This window comes from Candoia aspera, chromosome 5 (assembly GCF_035149785.1).
Source record: "Candoia aspera isolate rCanAsp1 chromosome 5, rCanAsp1.hap2, whole genome shotgun sequence".
Lineage (NCBI taxonomy): Eukaryota > Metazoa > Chordata > Lepidosauria > Squamata > Boidae > Candoia > Candoia aspera.
Window position 1 is genome coordinate 113659497 of NC_086157.1, and position 18443 is coordinate 113677939.

Below are 18443 nucleotides of genomic sequence, written 5' to 3' on the forward strand. Positions count from 1 at the left end.
TTGCCAGGTATGTTGTTCTTCATCAACAGACATTATTCATCACGGAACAAAAAATACGAAGCTTCTTAGGGTTTTTAGATTGAGAAGATCCAACTGGGAAAAGGTACCTATTTATTTCAACCACAGGCATTCTTAAATTCAGTGGGCACTGCTACCAAATTGTGACATTGTCTAGACCAGTGTCTCCCAACCTCAGTAACTTTAAGCTGTGTGGACTTCAACTCCCAGAATTTCCCAGCTGGGGAATTCTGGGAGTTGAAGTCCACACAGCTTAAAGTTGCTGAGGTTGAGAGACACTGGTCTAGAATGTTACTTATGACTGCTGATATATGAAACATAAATAAATGGCATTCAAGATTTACTGCACTAGTAATCCAGACATACATTCAGATTATTTGGACAATAATGTAACTCCCCAAATTCTTGGCCTGGAGATTCTGAGAGTTGTAATCCCAATTCTTTGGAAGGATACCAGGTTGAGGAAAACTGGCCTAAATATGCTCTGTGGTATGTGGGTATTCTCTTCCCTTCTCTTGACTCATTCACTCCTTTGTCATACATTTGTTTGTAATTTAACCATCGTTCCTTCTTTCTAAAAGACCAAAACTCTTCAGTTACTTATTTTATACTGGTTTGTATTCAGGTGGACATTCCTTCAGCCCCCATCCTTCCTCTTCTGATTGTAGCACACATGCGCAAGAAACCCATTTCCACTGCATTCAACTGACTTTTATATTTTTTATAATATTCCTAGCTCTCACTTCCCTATAACAACATGGGCAGGAACAGGGTCTTCTTCACATTTCTGCTTCTTTTGACAAGCAGTCATTTCTTGCAAGAGACCACACAGAACCCACCACCGTTCTACCAGCCTTTGCACATCTCAAGGAAATCACACGTTTCCACATCTTTAGTAAACCAATTCATTGACTCACTCCAGTTTTTCACGAAGGGTTTGGTTTCCCTATTGTTTTGATTCCTGTTAACATCTGGGTCCTTCTGAAAGCTAAGTGGCAGGTCTGACAAACCATCTGCTGATTCATAGTCACCTTGCTTGTACTAATAAGGAACACTTGAAGACACAAAAACCACAACTGCCTGCCTTGTAAAATTAACGCCACAACGATCTCCGGAAATCAACACCAGACACTAACTGACAAAGAACTCTTCGCACAAACATTTGTGTCATGTGCCAGGCATTCATTCGCCTCCTGATCTGAGGGGCAACTGGGGGTTATGTTTAATGGTCAACCGGTCTATGGAAGCTGCTCTCAGAAAATAATTTAATTTGGTATCCTGATAACTTTTAAATTAATTTGTTAAATTTTAAATAAATTTGTTATTCTATATCCTAAATTGTTATTTCCCGAATGACTGTAATTTCTAATTTCATTTAGAAAGCTAGTTTGGTGGAGTGCTTAAGGCAGAGTTTCTCAACCTTGGCAATTTTAAGATGCATGGACTTCAACTCCCAGAATTCTCCAGCCAGCCATGCTGGCTGGGGAATTCTGGGAGTTGAAGTCCACCCATCTTAAAGTTGCCAAGGTTGAGAAACACTGGCTCAAGGTAACAGGCTAGAAACCAGGAGACCGTGAATTCTACTCCCACCTTGGGTATGAATCCAGCCGGGTCATTTTAGGTCACTTCCTCTCTCTCAGCCCAAGGAAGAAGATGATGCCAAACCACTTCCGAAAATCTTGCCCAGAAAACTGCAGGGACTGGTCCAAGCAGTTGCCAGGAGTTAACACTGACTTGAAGGCACAAAAATCAATCAATCAATCAATCAATCAATCAATCAATCAATCAATCAATCATGTAACCACTGATGGTACTAACGAACGACTTATATCATGGAAACTATGAAAAGATGACAATATAGCCTAGACTGTTTGAATTACTATTTTACTCTGTTTTATTTCATTTATTTCATGATACTCTATTTTACTATCTATATCACTGTATCTTAGTCTTTACAGATTTGATATGAACAGTTAAGTACAGTTTTTAGGGTTAGATCTTAGTGTTAGAAAGTTTGACAGTGTTGTTAGTAATTTCTATACATTTGTTACTAACCTGTTATTCTGTACCTTAAATTCTTATTTCTGGAATGGTTGCAATTGTGTGTAGTTTATGCTGGTCTATGATTGAAATAGTGGTGATTGTGATTTTATCTTTGAACTTTTTCTTCTCATGGGGGGCATCCACAAGGGAGTCAAAAAAGTCAAGATGTGGCTGTGACAGAGCAATCAAAACCCCATCTCTTTTTAATAAGCATTGCATTGCATGTACGATACGTGTAAAAAAAAAAAGGGGGGGTGAGGCTTTGACCACACAGCCAGGGGTACCAACTTGACTTTTTTGTCTACCTCCGCAGAGGTCCACCTCCATAAACAGCAACATGGCCCTTATTCATCTTCCCAGTTACAATTAGAGGGTATGATGATGATGTCCCTTCTAACAGTGAAATGGATTTAATTTCATGTTTTTGGAAAAGCACCCCTGGTGTCTCATTTTTACATTTTTCAGGAAAGGCCGCGAATGCCAGGCAGCCCAGGACTGAATTGCAATTAAAAGAGAGTGTAACTCCCTTGAAGTTAAATTTAATATAGGCAACTCTTAATGGTGATATTTTAATCAAACATACTTTTATGTGGTTAAGTGTATTTTTAAAGGATAAAAGTCCTTTTCTAATTTCTACCTTACCGACATGATTGCTACAGCCTTGAGAGGGACGCTGAGCAGAAACGGAGAAATTGGTGTGAGACAAGCTTTATGGCCGAGGGGGAGGAGATGACTGAGACAACTGGCGACAAGGCAAGAGCAGCTAAGAAGGGCTCCCTTGAGCATCTTACGTGACCACACCTCAACAAACGACAGTGTAATGCAGTGTTTTTCAACACTGGTGGAAGGGTTGTTGGTACAACTGTATCATGGGCTACATGGATTCTGCCCCAAAATTCCAGTTAGAGGTAACTGTGCAGCTACACAGGGTTATCTCAGCCTGCTCTAACTGAAAAGGGCAGGTCACCATCCAAGTCTTAGTGTGGCCCACCACGGACACTGCTGCATTTAGAGAACAGCAACAGGGAAGGGCAGAGTGCGGAAGGAGATGCGCCAAATTACTGTGCTGAGGAGCCCAACTAAATCAAGACCATTTTCAATAAGGCAGGCAACGAACCAAGACCCTGAAGCTCATTACACATAGTGAGAATAAATTCGAAGAACGAGCTTGTTCTAGCACAAGTAAATGCAGACTAAAGTGCACCGGAGAATTAAGCACAGATGCCAATAGAAGAGAACCTCTGTAGCTCAAGGCTGAACTGTGGGGTCCTTGGTGATCTTGGAGCTTGGCTGTTGGCTTGCAGACGTTTCGTTGCCCGACCAGGCAACGTCTTCAGTGCTAGAAGGGAGTGGGCCTTGCTCTCTGTTTACACACAGTAGCTTGCCCTGCCCCTGTTGGGGGGGTGTTGTTCTCTCCGTGGTAGTTCCTTGATTAGGGTGTATACTGCTTGATGGTTCCTCTGGTGTTAATCCTGGTGTTAAGCTTTGCCTATCTGTGTGTTGACTGCTGGCAAGGAGGTGCTCTTGTCTTTTTGTTCCCTTTTTAGCTTTTTTATTGTCTCTTTTGAATGGTATGTAAATGTTGTTTGCCTCTATGTCATGGTCACCGTTGCGATGTTCGCTCCATCGTAACGGTTCTCATGCCAGAGTGTTGACGCGTGTTCCTGGCTGGGAGGGTGCTGCTGACAAACCTTGTACGGGGAGATGTGTGGGGCTGTGCCAGGAAGGGATGTGTTTGGGTTATCTCTTAAGTGTCACGGTCTTTTTGCCCGTCGATCAGCAGAGCGCATTAGGAGCACCTGGGAATGTGGGATTGTGCTGTATGCTGGGGGGGGGTCGTTGTTGGAAACGGAGCTATTTAGTTTGAGTTCAGGCGCGCTTTTCTCATTCTCAGCTTTCTCTCTGTCTGCACTCTACTCTAAATAAAACCAGACCTTAAACTTAGATTTGGAGTCTGAGCATTTTATTTGAGTAAGGCAATCGTTACATAAAGCTGAGAAACGTTCCATGAACAAACCTCGCTAGTCTCTACCAAGACATTTTCTTGCGAGAGAAGAAGTTAGCGACGGCTGAATTGGGGAAGGAGTCAACGGGGTTTGGGGAGGCGACCAGACAGCTCTTGGAGACGGCGTTCCCGAGCACGGGAGGATGAAAAGCAGTGGACCTGTCCCCCCACACTTCTATGGACGCCCCAAAATACACAAGCGTGGCATATCACTTCCTCCAATTGTATAGTTACCAGGGTCCCCAACATACAACATAGCTAAAGAACTTACAAAAAAAAACTTGGACATCTCACAGAGGGGAGTGAATATTCTATCAACTCCCCACTACAGAGCCTCGAGAAAATCAAAGACCTAAAAACAGATGAAGATGCAAGTGTGGTTTCATTTGATGTCACCGCACTCTTAACTTCCACAGAGCCGGCAGCAGCGAAAGAATCCATGGCAGCAGTTCTGCACAACACACCCAACCAAGCCAAGCACACTGAGAGAGAAATACCCAGAATCATGGACCTCACTGACCTCTGCCTCACCACCTGCTTTCAGTCTGATGGGCAAACATGCCAACAAATCAGAAGAACACTCATGGGATCACCACTATCAGGACTCATAGCAGAGACTGTAATGTCCAGAAACTCTAGCACTCCCGCACATACAACCAAAAGTATGGATCCAGTATGTAAATGACACCTTCGTCATACTAAAAAAGGAACAACCAGAAAAGACACCTGAAACCATCAACATCTTCAGAGGAATAAAATTCACAGGGGAAGAAGAAATCAACAACACATTGCCCTTCTTGGATATCCTCATCAGTAGAGGAAATGATGGCAAGTTAGAAACACGAGTCTATCGAAAAACAACCCACACCAACCAAGTCCTGCATTTCCAAAGCCACAACCCAACCTCCCACGAGAGGAGCTGGGTATTCAGACAAACACACACGCACTGCAGCAACCCAGAACACCCGAAAGAGGAAACAGGCTGCCTATACAGCCTCTTCCAGCAAAATGGATCCCCCCCAACTTTATCCAAAAGTGCCTGACCGCTCAACCCACCACAGCACAATCAACACAAGCTATGAGAAGGATAACACTGCCGTCCATCAGAAACATCTCAGAAACAACCAACAGACTATCACAACAACATGGCATCACCATAGCATACAAACGAACTAATACCCCCCAAAACATCTGAATTAAACCAAAGGACCCAGAAACCCAAGAAGGAAAAAGAGGAGTCATCAACAACATGCAGTGTAAGGACTCTATGCAGGACAGACAGGCAGAAGGCTAGCAGAGCCCATCCATGGACACCAACTGGCACTCGGAAGACACGATGAAAACTCCTTCATCTCACAACACACGGACAGACTCAGCCATACTTTCAACCTTCTAACAATGGGAATTCTGGCTGGGGCATTCTGGGAGTTGAAGTCCACACCTCTTAAAGTTGCCAAGGTGAAAAACACTGGTCTAGACAAAAGAAATGCTACTTTCTCACAGATATAGACACATTCAGCCTTCCAAATCTCAGTCCTTCCCAACTTTTTCTCCATCGGTTTCTCATTTGACTTCCTTAAGATTTAAGTTTCTATTCCATCCTCATCCTTGGTCAGACACCCAAAAACACATGAAATCAATCACCAAAACCCAAATAGCTCTGCCAGTCTCCAGGAGAAATCTATTTTTCAGCTGGGATTACCAATTAATGTCTGTCTCCATGGAACAGATACGCTCCCCGGGACTGCACATTCTGGAAACCCTGCAGAGACTTCCAGCATCTAGGAACCATACAGCATTCATCAAAAAGAAATCTGCCCAAAGTTTTATAATTTTGAGTTTTATAATTTCACTATGACAGTGTTTGCCTACATAAGTAGCTGAATGATGGTTTACTGTGGATTTGCACATCATTCAGATTTGTACATCATACAGCACTGCAAACTGACTGATTGGGTTTGCAAAATACACCGAGTCATAAATTAGCACATTTTGGTTTAGTGTACTAGAAGACCCCATCCTACACACCGCCTCTTGCTCTGAGTGCAAAAAATCTACTAAAAGAACCTCTCTGTGGGTCATGCTTAGAAAAAACATTGACCAATGGCAGGCAAGAGTCAAATTAGTGGAAGACAACGGATTTGGTAAATTGCAGGACAGAAAAGGCCTATCAGAAATGAGCCACACAAGAGCATTCCAAGGGGTCTGAGGATTGCATCTGATTTTCTTAAAGTAAAGCAAAAGGATGAACGGTAGAGACCAAAGAAGAAAATCAAGAGGAAAACACCAGTCATGCTGAGTATCTGGGTGTGTTCCACATCCACCATGGTGACAGTGTGAAGGAGCGAGCATCTGAATACCAGGAAGTTCAATCAAACTTTGTTCCAGGTTGTAGACCCAAACTGATACCCGAAAGGTGGGAAGAAGTATCAAGGCCTCACTCTGGAGAAAGATCTAGAAGTCACCAAGAGTCAAAGGGGCTAGAAGATGAAGGAAAAGGGGACCCCTTGCACAGATCAGATCTTTCTTGCTGACTTTTCCAAATTGGAAGGAAATTTCATTTGCTAATAAAGCTGCCAGATGTTTCCTTAAACTGCCCCACATTAGTAGCCTAGCAGAGTTCCTTTCTGTCCCTTTCTTCAAAACAAATATTGCAAATGCAATTTATGAAACAAATAGAATATTTACTAAGGGCAACTGGTAAATTCAGGATCACCTGCATATACGACTACAAAGATTTCACTGAAGTGCTATTTCTAGTATGTTTTTTTTCTAATTTTAAAGGCATATCTTATTCATACTCCTTGCTTCAATATACATTGGGGGAAAAAATTCCAAGAAACTTACTTCCAGGAACATATTTATAAACATGCTTATTCTGGGCATCTGCTAAGTCTTCTTTAGTGCAGAGAGTTTTTGTATCACAAAACTATATACAGGTTTTCTACAGTTCCCCGCCGGTTTGCAAAATTAGTGTGATAATTCATGCTTCTGATAAACAAAAGTTACCAGTTACATATGTATTTTTTACAAAGCTTAAGTAAAAGGCAGCTTCCTCCCCCAGATCCTCAGTTAAATCATCCAAGAAAAGTAGATCTAAAAGGACGGCGCCCTATGCTTTACTTACAAGCAGAAAAGGCTAAAATGTTAGGATAATGCTTGCTTTCTTCCATTTGATGGAACAGGCAGGTGCTTCACATATGAACACAGAACTACAGTACTCCTATTTGTCAAGGTAAAATGACAGCAAAAAAAAATCCTTGATGCAAAATCGCCATCAGCCTGATTTAGCTCAGAATATCAAGCCCCCCATGCTGAGTGGGAATGAAGGCCAGCTTGTTAACTCCAGACAGGAGATCCAAGATATGCAGAAGATGTACAAGTAGTTTTTTTCCCCCCTATGATGTGGCAAAGGAGTTCCCTATGATGACAGATACCCTATTGAGCCTATGAACTGTCTGTTCTTGGGCCCCGTTAATCAGTTGATCTGAAATATCCACAGATGGGGCTTCATGCTGCCTTGGCACTAAGCCCAAGGTCCTTGTTATACATTCCAACAAATGGGAAAAAAAACCCTTGTATTTCACCTCTGAGATGATATGCTTCCATATAAGTTGCTCCCTTATCACTGTCTAGTAGGCTGATGCATATTTCCAAATCTTAACTGTATGACAATAAATCATAACTGTAAAGTACATCCATCCATCTCATTAATTTAAATGTTGCACAATTTTCCTGAAGACTCTGGTTCTCCCATTATCAACTTTCAACAGAGTGCACCATGGAACAATCACCAACCTATAATTCCTACTTTCATGTTCATCCACGACAACCTAGTTGACACCAGCTCATACTTCCTGACACACAATTTATTTTTCATTTGTAATTAATCTTATATCCTCACTTCCTTGCAAGTATTCATTCACTCCACTCCAGAAGATCAGACCACTGTCATCCAGTTCTATTACAACCCTGTCCTTTTTCCTTGCTTTCTCAGATACCCAACCCACCTATATTTCTTTCACTCACTTTATTTGTTAATCACACTGTTGCGTTGCAGACTCCTCACCGCCCTTTCCCAACCCAAAGAAAGAAATGGCTGAACTCAATGTATACACACGGACAAAACTTTTTGACTTTCTACAATTTGGAAGTGTGAGATTGGGAAATCTTGTCTAAGAGGTGCTTCAGCTATGAACATTGTAGTGTAGTGGTTCAAGTGCTGGGTGTGGACTGGAAGGAATACTTTCCCAAGCTTTTCACTGCAATTGCGAGGACACATCATGTTTTGTTAAAGAAAAAGTTCAAGGATGCACACAAAACACATTCCTAGATCTGTGTCAGACAGCAACACTGGAGAAGCTTAAATCTCCTGTTCCTTTAATGAAGTATGTTATCACGTTGGTGCAACTTACTCCCAGCCTTCCTGATTTCAAATCATACTAATGAAATAGCAAGTTTGCAAGATTAAAAAAAAAAAAAAAAGAGGCAAGCTCATCTGCGCAAATGTCAAAAACATGGCACTGGCAGACGCCTCCTCGACAGAAGCATCTTTAAAAAAAAATAAAATCTCAAGTCGGCGGCGATCAATACTTATTATCTCTGAACTGGATGAATTCCAGGAAAACAAACCAGGCATCAAAAAAGTGCACTGTCAAGTAGACAAGAAAGCAGCTGTCTCACCAATATGTAACAATTTGACATCACGAGCCTCATTCCATGAAAAATAATTTGGAAGGAGGCAAAGAAAGAGCAAGCGAGTGAGTGAGAGAACACGAACACACAACCATGCACGGACAAAGAGAAATATATACATTCATGCGCGCATTGTGCACAGCATTCAGGAAAGGGATTTTGCAATACCAAGGGAACTGACTCCAATACAATAAGGGGAAAAGTAGGAAGGACTCCACGGATAGACATCCTGAAGGGGAAAAAGGAGGGTTGGGAAATTCTGATAAATGAGATAATTAAGGACCAAACCAAAGAATACCCAAGAGCAGGGTTCCCCAGCCTTGGCAACTCTAAGCTGTGCGGACTTCAAATCCCAGAATTCCCCAGCCAGCTTTGCTTAGAGTTGCCAAGGCTGGGGAACCCTGCCCAAGAGGAAGAAAAATGGGGGACACCAAATGAAACTGATATGGTTGCACGCAGAGCTCTCGAAAAGCCGAGAAACCAAAAGAATAAATTTTAAAAATGGAAAGAAGGGCAATTAGCAAGAGCAGAATATCAGGAAAGAGCCCGAATCCGTAAGGATGGGGACAGGAAGGCCAGGGCTCAAAGGAACTGAAGCTTGCAGTCAATGCCAAAAATAACAAGGGTTCTTTCGGTATGGGTGGAACAAGAGGCAAGTCAAGGAAACCGTTGGCCTGCTGGCTGAAGAAGGTGGCCAGATGATGATGGTCAACAGGGAAAAGGCTGGATTGCCTCATTCCTATTTTGCATCTGTCTTTTTGCAAAAAGGAAAAGCAGTCAAATGCAGTCCAAATACATAAGGAACTGGTGACAATAAAACCTAGCTGCTTTGTATGAATTTAAGTCTCTGGAACCAGATGGGTTACATCCCAGAGTGCTAAACCAATTGGTGGATATGATCTCAGAATCACTGACTTATAATTTTTGAGAACCTCTTGAGTACAGGGGAAGTGTTGGAAGACTGAAAAAGAGCTAATGCTGTTCCCACCTCCAAAAAGGGCAAAAAGTGGGCCAAGGAAATTACAGACAACTCAGCTTGACATCAGTTCCTGATAAAATTCTATAGAAGTTCATCAAGCAGTCAGTTGGGAATCACTTAGAAAGGAACACAGTGATTGCTAAAAGCTAGCATGGGCTTGTTAAAAACAGGTCATGCCAGTCAAATCCTATTGCTTTGACAAAGTGACCAGTGATTAGTAGACTGAGGGAATGCTCTGGTCCTGGATATAGTGTACTTAGATTTCAGTAAGGCATTTGATAAAGTTGAACACAGCCTCCTTTTTGATAAAATGAAACAGTGTGGAATGGATGGTACCGCTATCAGAGGGATTTGCAGCTGGTACAACAACTTTACCCAATGAGTGGTCCTTAGTGGTTCTATGTCAACATGGAGGGAGGTATCCAGTGGGCCACCCTCAGAATTCTGTCCTGGTCCTGGGGCTCTTCAACATTTTCATAAACAACTTAAACAAGGGGATAGAAAGGATGCTCATCAAGTCTGCAGATGACAAAAAGGTAAAGGGGACTGATAACACTTTAGAAGACAGGCTCAAAGTTCAAAAGGATCTTGATAGACTTGAACGTTAGGCCCCACCCAATAAAATACATTTCAGTGAAGGGAAATGTGGAGTTCTGCCCTCAGATAGGAAAAACCAGATGCACAGGTACAAGATAGGTGGTACCTGGTTTGGCAGTAGTACAGAGCCAGCAGTGTCTGGAAGCTGCCAAAGGAGCTACTGTAATCTTGGGTTGCATCAACAGAGGAACAGTGTTGAGATAATAGAAAAGCGGTTAAAGGAACTGGTCTGTTTAGTCTAAAGAAGAGATGGTTAAGGGGAGACATGATAGCAGTATTGCAGTACTTTCCAGGGAAGAAGAGGTAGACTTATTTTGCAAATCTCCTTCCTAATCACTGGAAGTTTTCAAACAAAGGTGGGAAAAGAAGACCTCCATGGTCCCTTTCAACCCTCCAAACAAGGAGTGCAAACAAAGCATTTCTCTTCGACTCATTAAAGCAAAAAGAGCATATTTACAGGTAACTGAGCTCACTGGATGGCCATTTGAGTATTAATACTGATAGGAATTTATCTCAGTATAGGATCTCTGCTGGAACTTTTTAGAGCTCAAGAGGTTTTGGCAGGAGACCTTCCCAAGGGAATGGAGAAGAGCTTTTAGTGAGGCTCCCTCCCATCTCCCTTACTTCCAAGACCAATGCAGCAATACACTGAAACAAAATGACTCACACTGAACAGGGATAAAAGATGTTGTGTGAATAGCACGCAGCGTTCAAAAGAACCTCAATTCCAGTGACCAGTTCCTCTTCATTGTGGGTTCACTGAGTCGCACGGATGAGAGGAGAGAAAGCTATAAATGCAGTGCAGGACTGGTATTATGAGATAACCAAAGACAGAAGTGCTTTATCAAAATAAGCTTCCTTCTATCTGAAACATTCAAACAATACTGCTCCATAAAAGCTGACTGTGAAAACTACAGTATGGTGCTGCCTTACAGAGATCTGGGAGGAAATACCCACTGAAGAATCCCAGTAAACGTGTAACAAAAATGGACATGTCAGTTATCTTGTTGCACAGCTACAGAACTGAGAGGTACCATCCAGTGGGTAAATATTAAGAAGAGAAGGTTTTCCTTTATTTGGTTCATCAGAACATGCAAATAATTTTTTAAAGTAAAAGTTTTCTTCTTAAAAAAAAAAAAGGCTAAAGCTCTACAAACACCTGAGATATCTATCTATCCATCCATCCATCCATCTATTTATCTATCTATCTATCCATCCATCCATCCATCCATCCATCCATCCATCCATCCATCTATCAGATTTGTCACCGCCCATCTCCTCCGAACGGAGGGACTCTGGGCGGTTTACAACATAAAACAGTAATTATGTAATAAAATTCCAATATAAAATATAGACAAAACAATTTTAAAAACTATCAAATATAACAAAATCCCAATGGCTACGGTCTCATTCAGTCCTTGCGTAGGAGGGGCGCTTCAGGGCACTAGCCAGTCCCAAGTACGACTATTCTCCTCCCTGCCCCAAGCCCGGTGGCAGAGCCAGGTCTTCAATTCCCTCCGGAAGTCCAGGAGGGAAGGGGCTAATCTCACCTCCGGGGGAAGGATGTTCCAGAGGGCGGGTGCCACTGCAGAGAAGGCCCGCCTCCTGGACCCCGGCAGGCGGAATTCTCTTGCAGACGGGGTCCGCAGCACGCCCTCTCTGCACGACCGGGTGGGACGGTTATGGAAGGTTATGGAAGGCAGAGACGACAATGTTCTGATTTAAATGAAACTAGGATGCTAATTGTCTTAGGAACTTTAAAAAGGGAATGTGAAATAACCTTCTCTTTACAGCAGGTCATACTGAGAGCCAGGGGGGTTATCCTCATAACATGCAACTTACTAGTTCTGCAATCTGAAGGGATCACAACAACAACGTTTCTGTTCTTGAAAATAAATGAAAGGCCTGAAATCCCAGAGGCTTCCATGATATATTCATTAAGACTAAAGCTTAAACTCTAAGCAGAGATTGGGGTAGCTGGCTGGGGACGTAGGTTAAGGATGCCCTTTAGAAATCTCTCCGAGAAAAGAGAGGTACCTTGAGCAGAAATCCAACATTCAGCTAGAGGTGGGAAGCAACCATGTAATGAAGCCCAAAAAAAGGGATCCTGCTAAAAAAAGACACCAGAGATTGAACAGAACAGTCTAAACGTTCACAGTTATTCTGGGAAGGGGAGACTGTAAATCTCTTCCATTTAAGCGCCAACATTTATGCATCAAAGGTTTCCCAGTGAGTCTAAAATAGCCTGTGCAACTGGCTCTGGGATGGCATCTTCCACACTGTGAATCAAAGGATCTGGAGGCCCTGGTGCTAGTCGGTTAGATTTATGTCATCTGGCAATCTCCAGAAGCTGCCTTTCACTAAGAGAAAGCAATGGGCCTCATCTACCTATTCTTCTGGAGGGATCCCATAGAGCAGTGTTTCTCAAACTTGGCAACATTAAGACATGCGGACTTCAACTCCCAGAATTCCCCAGCCAGCATGGCTGGCTGGGGAATTCTGGGAGTTGAAGTCCGCACGTCTTAAAGTTGCTGAGGTCGAGAAACTCTGGTTGGAAGGGACTTTGGACTTCAAGTCCAGACCCTGCCCAGGACAGGACTCCCAGGCAAATGGCCGTCCAGGTTTTGCTTGAAAACCTCCAGTGATGGAGCCCCCACAATACCAGGAGAGAGGCTGTTCCACTTCTTCATACCTCTCAGTCAGAAAATTCCTCCTTATTTCAAGCCTGCCCTATCTCCCCTCTAAAGCTTCCACTCACAGGTTCTCACCCTACATCCGCCCTTTCTTCCCTGGGATATCCCTTCAAGTATTGTCCCCCCTCCTCCAGCCTTCTTTTTTCTCTTCCTTTCACTCTTTTCATAGGATTTAGTTTCCAACTCCAAATACATCCACTGACCCAACAGGTTTAAGACCCCTAATCTAGGGTACTCTGGTGGTTAGCAGATATCCCAGGTAGGGGTCTTCCACAGTACTATTACCACGGAACTTATTAACCAGAAACTTCACAAATTTCCTCTGCCCGCTCTGCATAACAAGCCCGCCCTGTGCTACTAACCCTGGTCCTCTCCTAAAGCTTCGGTGTTCCAGTAATGTCATTTCCAAAATAAGGTATTTGCTTACATGCAGTTTCGTTTAATAGCATTATCAAATAGAACACAGGGAACCCTGCAGCCAAGATTCCTGTTTCTGCTATCCGATGCATTATCTGAATATTCCAACATTATCCATGACCTTTATACTCTCAAGACACATTGATAATGGGAAAACAGATATGCTTTAGTATTTTTCTGCTCGATTTATAAAACTATCTGCGGGAAACTCAAGACACAAGAGGACATACTAAAATAAAGAAGGCTTGTTCCGTTCACGTTTAAAGACACTGCAAATCAGAGCACATCTTGGGCATTAAATTACTAACCCTTCCAGATCTATGGATTTTTTTTCCAGTGCATTTCTATCCTGAATATGTATATGACAGAAATAAAATAGCTATCTTGGGCCAAGACTGATGGTATTTTTCTGCTGTAATTTTTTTTTGGGGAGGGGGGAGGTGGGGAGGTTAGTGTCTGTAAATTATTTAAGAGGCATGGAGGCTATCTAGGAAAAGTGACAGTAAATTGATTTTTGGATCATCTTGCTCGATTGCATTAATAATTTAAACAGCATTTTGAAATAGCTGCCTGGCATGGGGTTTTAAAAGCACCTGTCTCGGCCCCCGTTTCACCTTCAAAAACAGAGTCCAACTACAGTTGGACCCTTAACCCAAGCTCTATAAATGGCTTGCACATTCCTCCAAGAGGCCTAATGTTCAAAAGGCCAAGCTTCCTAAGCAACAGCAAACGTCTGAGTTGTTCTTTTAGAGAAGAGCTCCTGCCCACATGGTGTGGCAAGACTGGAGGAGCCAGGAACTCAGTGCAACACGCTTCTCCCCACCACATCCTGTGGGACTGCAGCTCCTAAGTGACAGCTGATGTAGCACCGCTGGCAGGAGGGGTTGAAAAAGGTGGCTGCAGCAGCATGACCGTCCCCTGGCCTTTCTTGTCCCCCTTGGGCTGCTGCTTAGGTGATAAAGCGTTGGAAGGCCCCCGTGCCTAGATGATCAAGGCAGCCCATTTGGTGCAGTGGCGAAAATGCTGGGCTAGGACTGGGAGACCATATAATGGTATGTGGAAATAAAAGCGGACCCTCCCTAGTTTTGGGGAGAGTAAAAGGAAGTAAGGGAGGGGAGAGGTACCTTCAGACTTGCAAGATTGATGTCAGCCCTTTGAGGTAGTCTGGGCAAGAAGCACCAACCATGAGTACTAACACTACTGCCCCTTCATTGTAAGGTTACCATAACAGAATCTTGCAAGTCTGAAGGTACCCCTCCCCTCCTTTATTTTACTCTCCCCAAAACTAGGGAAGGTCCCTTCTGAGACCCCCGCCCCTCCTTCAGACTCAGATTTCGTTGATCAGACTGTGGCCTAGGCTGAGGCTCTTTCTCCTGTCTTCCAAGGTCTTTCCCACGTACCATTGCAGACCATGAGTTCTAGTCCTCACTTAGCCATGAAGCCAGCTGAGTGAGTTTGGGACAGTTCCTCTCTCGCAGCCCAACCTGCCTCACAGGGTGGTGGTTGTAGGAAAAACAGGGGGAGGGAGCATAAGGTCTGTAGGATGCCTTGAGTTGACCAACACAGAGGTGGGATAAAACCCAAATAAATACATAAATTTTAGAAGCAGCTTGACTCCAAACCACTCGGGACAGCTCACACTTTAAAAGCATAGGACAATAAAAGAAAAGGAAAAAAAATCATGGACGTCTGCAAGAAACCAACACAACACCCCAGAGAAAAACTGATAGGGGTTTAGTGGCCACCCCATCCCCAGGCCCGGAAGCATAGCCAGGTTTTCAAAGACCTTTGGAACAACAGCAGGGCAGGAGTTGTGCAGATGCTGTTCCAGAGGGCAGGAGCTGAGACAGAGAAAGGAGGCTTCTGAGGTCTGCATGGAGGACACTGCTGGATTGAAAGAACATGGAGCGCACCCTTAACTGTCTGATTCTAGATTAAGTGATAAAGTGCCAATGCTGTTGCTTGAATCTTAACTTCTCTGCGTGGAACCAGCCTGTCCTGTATTTTGAGGCCATTAGGGTTCCCCACGTATGTGAGGTGAAAAGTAGGCAGGGGCTCAACATCTATGCTTCCTAGCTCCCCCCCCCTGCAGAGGCCCAACTGGCCCCCACCCTGGCATCATTCTGAAAGGCTGTCAAAACAAGAGTTTTCCTTTAAAGCAGAATTACCGCTGCAATGTACACCCAGCCTGGCCGTTAGCAATTTATGTTAATGTTGCTTAATTGGTTATTGCTTTATTTGATTAGTTTGTCTTCGTAACGTTGATGCGTTCTGGTCCTGCTGGGAGTTGGGTCTCATGCAGTAGTAGATCAATCAACCAATTTATACACACACAAAACCCATTCCATGAAAGCAGCCTTGAAGAATTTGCCGTATTTGAGCATAGCTTCTCCAGCCCAGTGGCCAGATTTTCTTTAGATGTCTCAGGTATAATCCTAAAAAGGATTAGAACACCCTGGACAGATACCTTGATGGGGATGGAAATGAATGCGTCGTAAAAAGGAAGTGCAAAACAGCTGGTGACCAAAGAGCTATAGGGACTAGTACGCAGCAGTATTGGTAACACAAACTTCCTGTGGCAAGAAAGTCTATCAGCACATGTAGAGGAGTGGAATGATCTTGATTCAAGATCTAATTACCAGAAATTTGTCTCCTCGCAAATTCCAGGACATTATAAAACAGTGCTTCTCAACCTTGGCAACTTTAAGGCATATGGACTTCAACTCCCAGAATTCCCCAGCCAGCAGGCTTTTCTAGAACAACAAAATTTCAGATGGACACTCTTGGGCAAGGCCACTAAATTAACGATTCATCTAGAAATTCAAATCTATTGCCTACGGCTCAAACTGAGATTTTGGATTTTTACCAGAACGCATCTGTTCATTAGTTTGCTAATTCTAAGAAGTTGTGTGCTGTCATCGACGCTATTTTGTAAAGGCATTGCCATTTCACTCCTACCCCATCCCTTCCGAACACACTCCTCTCTATTCTGCCCCCGCAACAAAACTATCACCACAGAAGAATAAATTAGTCTTTAATATTCCCAGGGTTTTAGTATAATGGAGATGGGCTTCATTCCAAATCTCTGGACCATTAAGAAGAACAAAACATGTTAACTTCCAGCCTTTTGGGGTTGTAGCAACTCATCTGCAAAATGAAATAAGGTGATTTTTGCTGACATATCTCACAATAAAAATCTCAACCTCATCATGGATAATAGTAATAATAATAATAATGTTAATGATTAAGGTTAATAATAAAGAGAGAGGGGGAATCCCAGAAAATTGGATGATCTAGAGAAAAGAAACGCAGTGAGGCTCTGTTGAAAAACAGAGGCTAAGCAAGGGAGAGGCAGAAAATGTAGAATATATTTGTTGTGCTCCATAGTTGTTTACAGTTTAAAAAGAAGAGTTTAAAAAACCTTTGTTGCTTTCCTCCTGCCAGCTGAACTGTTATTTAGTGATAATTCAACTGGCCGAGGACAGCTTTTATTCACATACAGTTAAACGTGATTGGCAATTAACCAGCAAAAACTATTATTTTGCTCCATTGTGTTCCATCACAGCTCCAGAAAGAATCCATGAATAGCTCTCCTGTGATTACTTTTAGACAGCTGAACTTGTCCTCCCTCGTTTTCAGATGGAAGTTGGAGGGGACAAATGGCGATGGGCTTGGATGCAGAAACCCCCTTTCCAGATGGGCTGCGACGGCCAACCCCGCAGTCCCCAGACAACACTTCTGCGAAACCGTGGGCGCGAGTTGAGGGAGGCTGCTCTCAAGCCAGATCAAACCTCCGTCTTAGTCAGGCAGCTGGTGACTAGAGATCGTTTCAGGAGGGGCTCTGCTATTTTACCCTGCTTTTTAAAAAAGTGCCTTAAAAATTCCAGACAGAAAGCCCAACCTGTTTCAATAAGAAATAGGGCTTTTTTTTTTCATTGCAGCACATGGATGCATTATTTCTGTCCGTTGGCCATACTTCACTCATAAAATATAATTAAAAAAATTAAAAAGTAACCATTTGCACAATGCCAATGGAATTTTATTTATTTATCTATCGAATTTCTATAAGGCTGCTTGACTCTACAGCAGTGTTTCTCAGCCTTGGCCCCTTTAAGATGGGCGGACTTCAACTCCCAGAATTCCTTTGCTTCAGGACTTAATTTGCTGTAAAGACTGCACCAGGTGGATCTCTCTTGAGAAGGCATTTCACATCCTAAGAAATCTCTCTTGCTGGTAGTTTTTGTCTGTCTCACTGCATTTCACACAACAGGGAAGAGGAACCCTGAAGGCATTGTTAAAGTTTAGGGAGAGGCATGAGGGAGCATGCAGCTTTTAGGTCAGTGTTTCGCAACCTTGGCAAGTTTAAGATGGGTGGACTTCAACTCCCAGAATTCCCTAGCCAGCCATGCTGGCTGGGGAATTCTGGGAGTTGAAGTCCACCCATCTTAAAGGGGCCAAGGCTGAGAAACACAGCTGTAGAGCAACCTTGGGCAGCATATAACACTACAAATAGCACAGAACAATACCACAAGGAGAAAAAAAACAGAAGTGCATTCTCCTTCTTGGAAGTAACTCCACAGTTTCAAAGACAGTTGGCCCATGGGGCATAGTAATGCAAAGGGGAGGCTTCTTGACAAATATCAGTCTAAAACCTCTGTGAATCAGATTTTCTTTTGAAGTCTACCCCACAGAAGACTCCCTTGGCAGGACTAGCATATGAACCAGGAATATGTTTTGTAGTGATTTTCAATTATTTCTTAAGGTGATATAATGAGTCCAGTTTTATATATTCAATTAATTATTCAATCCATGAAACGATGAATTTCAGATGTTAATGACAACTGTAAATTCTGTTTATTGATCGTTTATTTTCCACCCACTATTTTTTCCACTTCCTTTTTTTTTTCTGACATAGTCATTTAGTCCGTTCTTTATGTTTTAAAATAAACTTTAAAAATGTTTTAAAAATGTGGTCACAAAATTAATTTTGACCAGT

General features: G+C 42.9%; 1 protein-coding gene across 1 annotated transcript in view; it reads right to left on the reverse strand.

The window, feature by feature from the left end:
* Nucleotides 1–18443, reverse strand: part of FCHSD2 (FCH and double SH3 domains 2) — a 161250-nt gene that overhangs the window by 59641 nt on the left and 83166 nt on the right. The gene's annotated exons all lie outside the window — the stretch shown is intronic.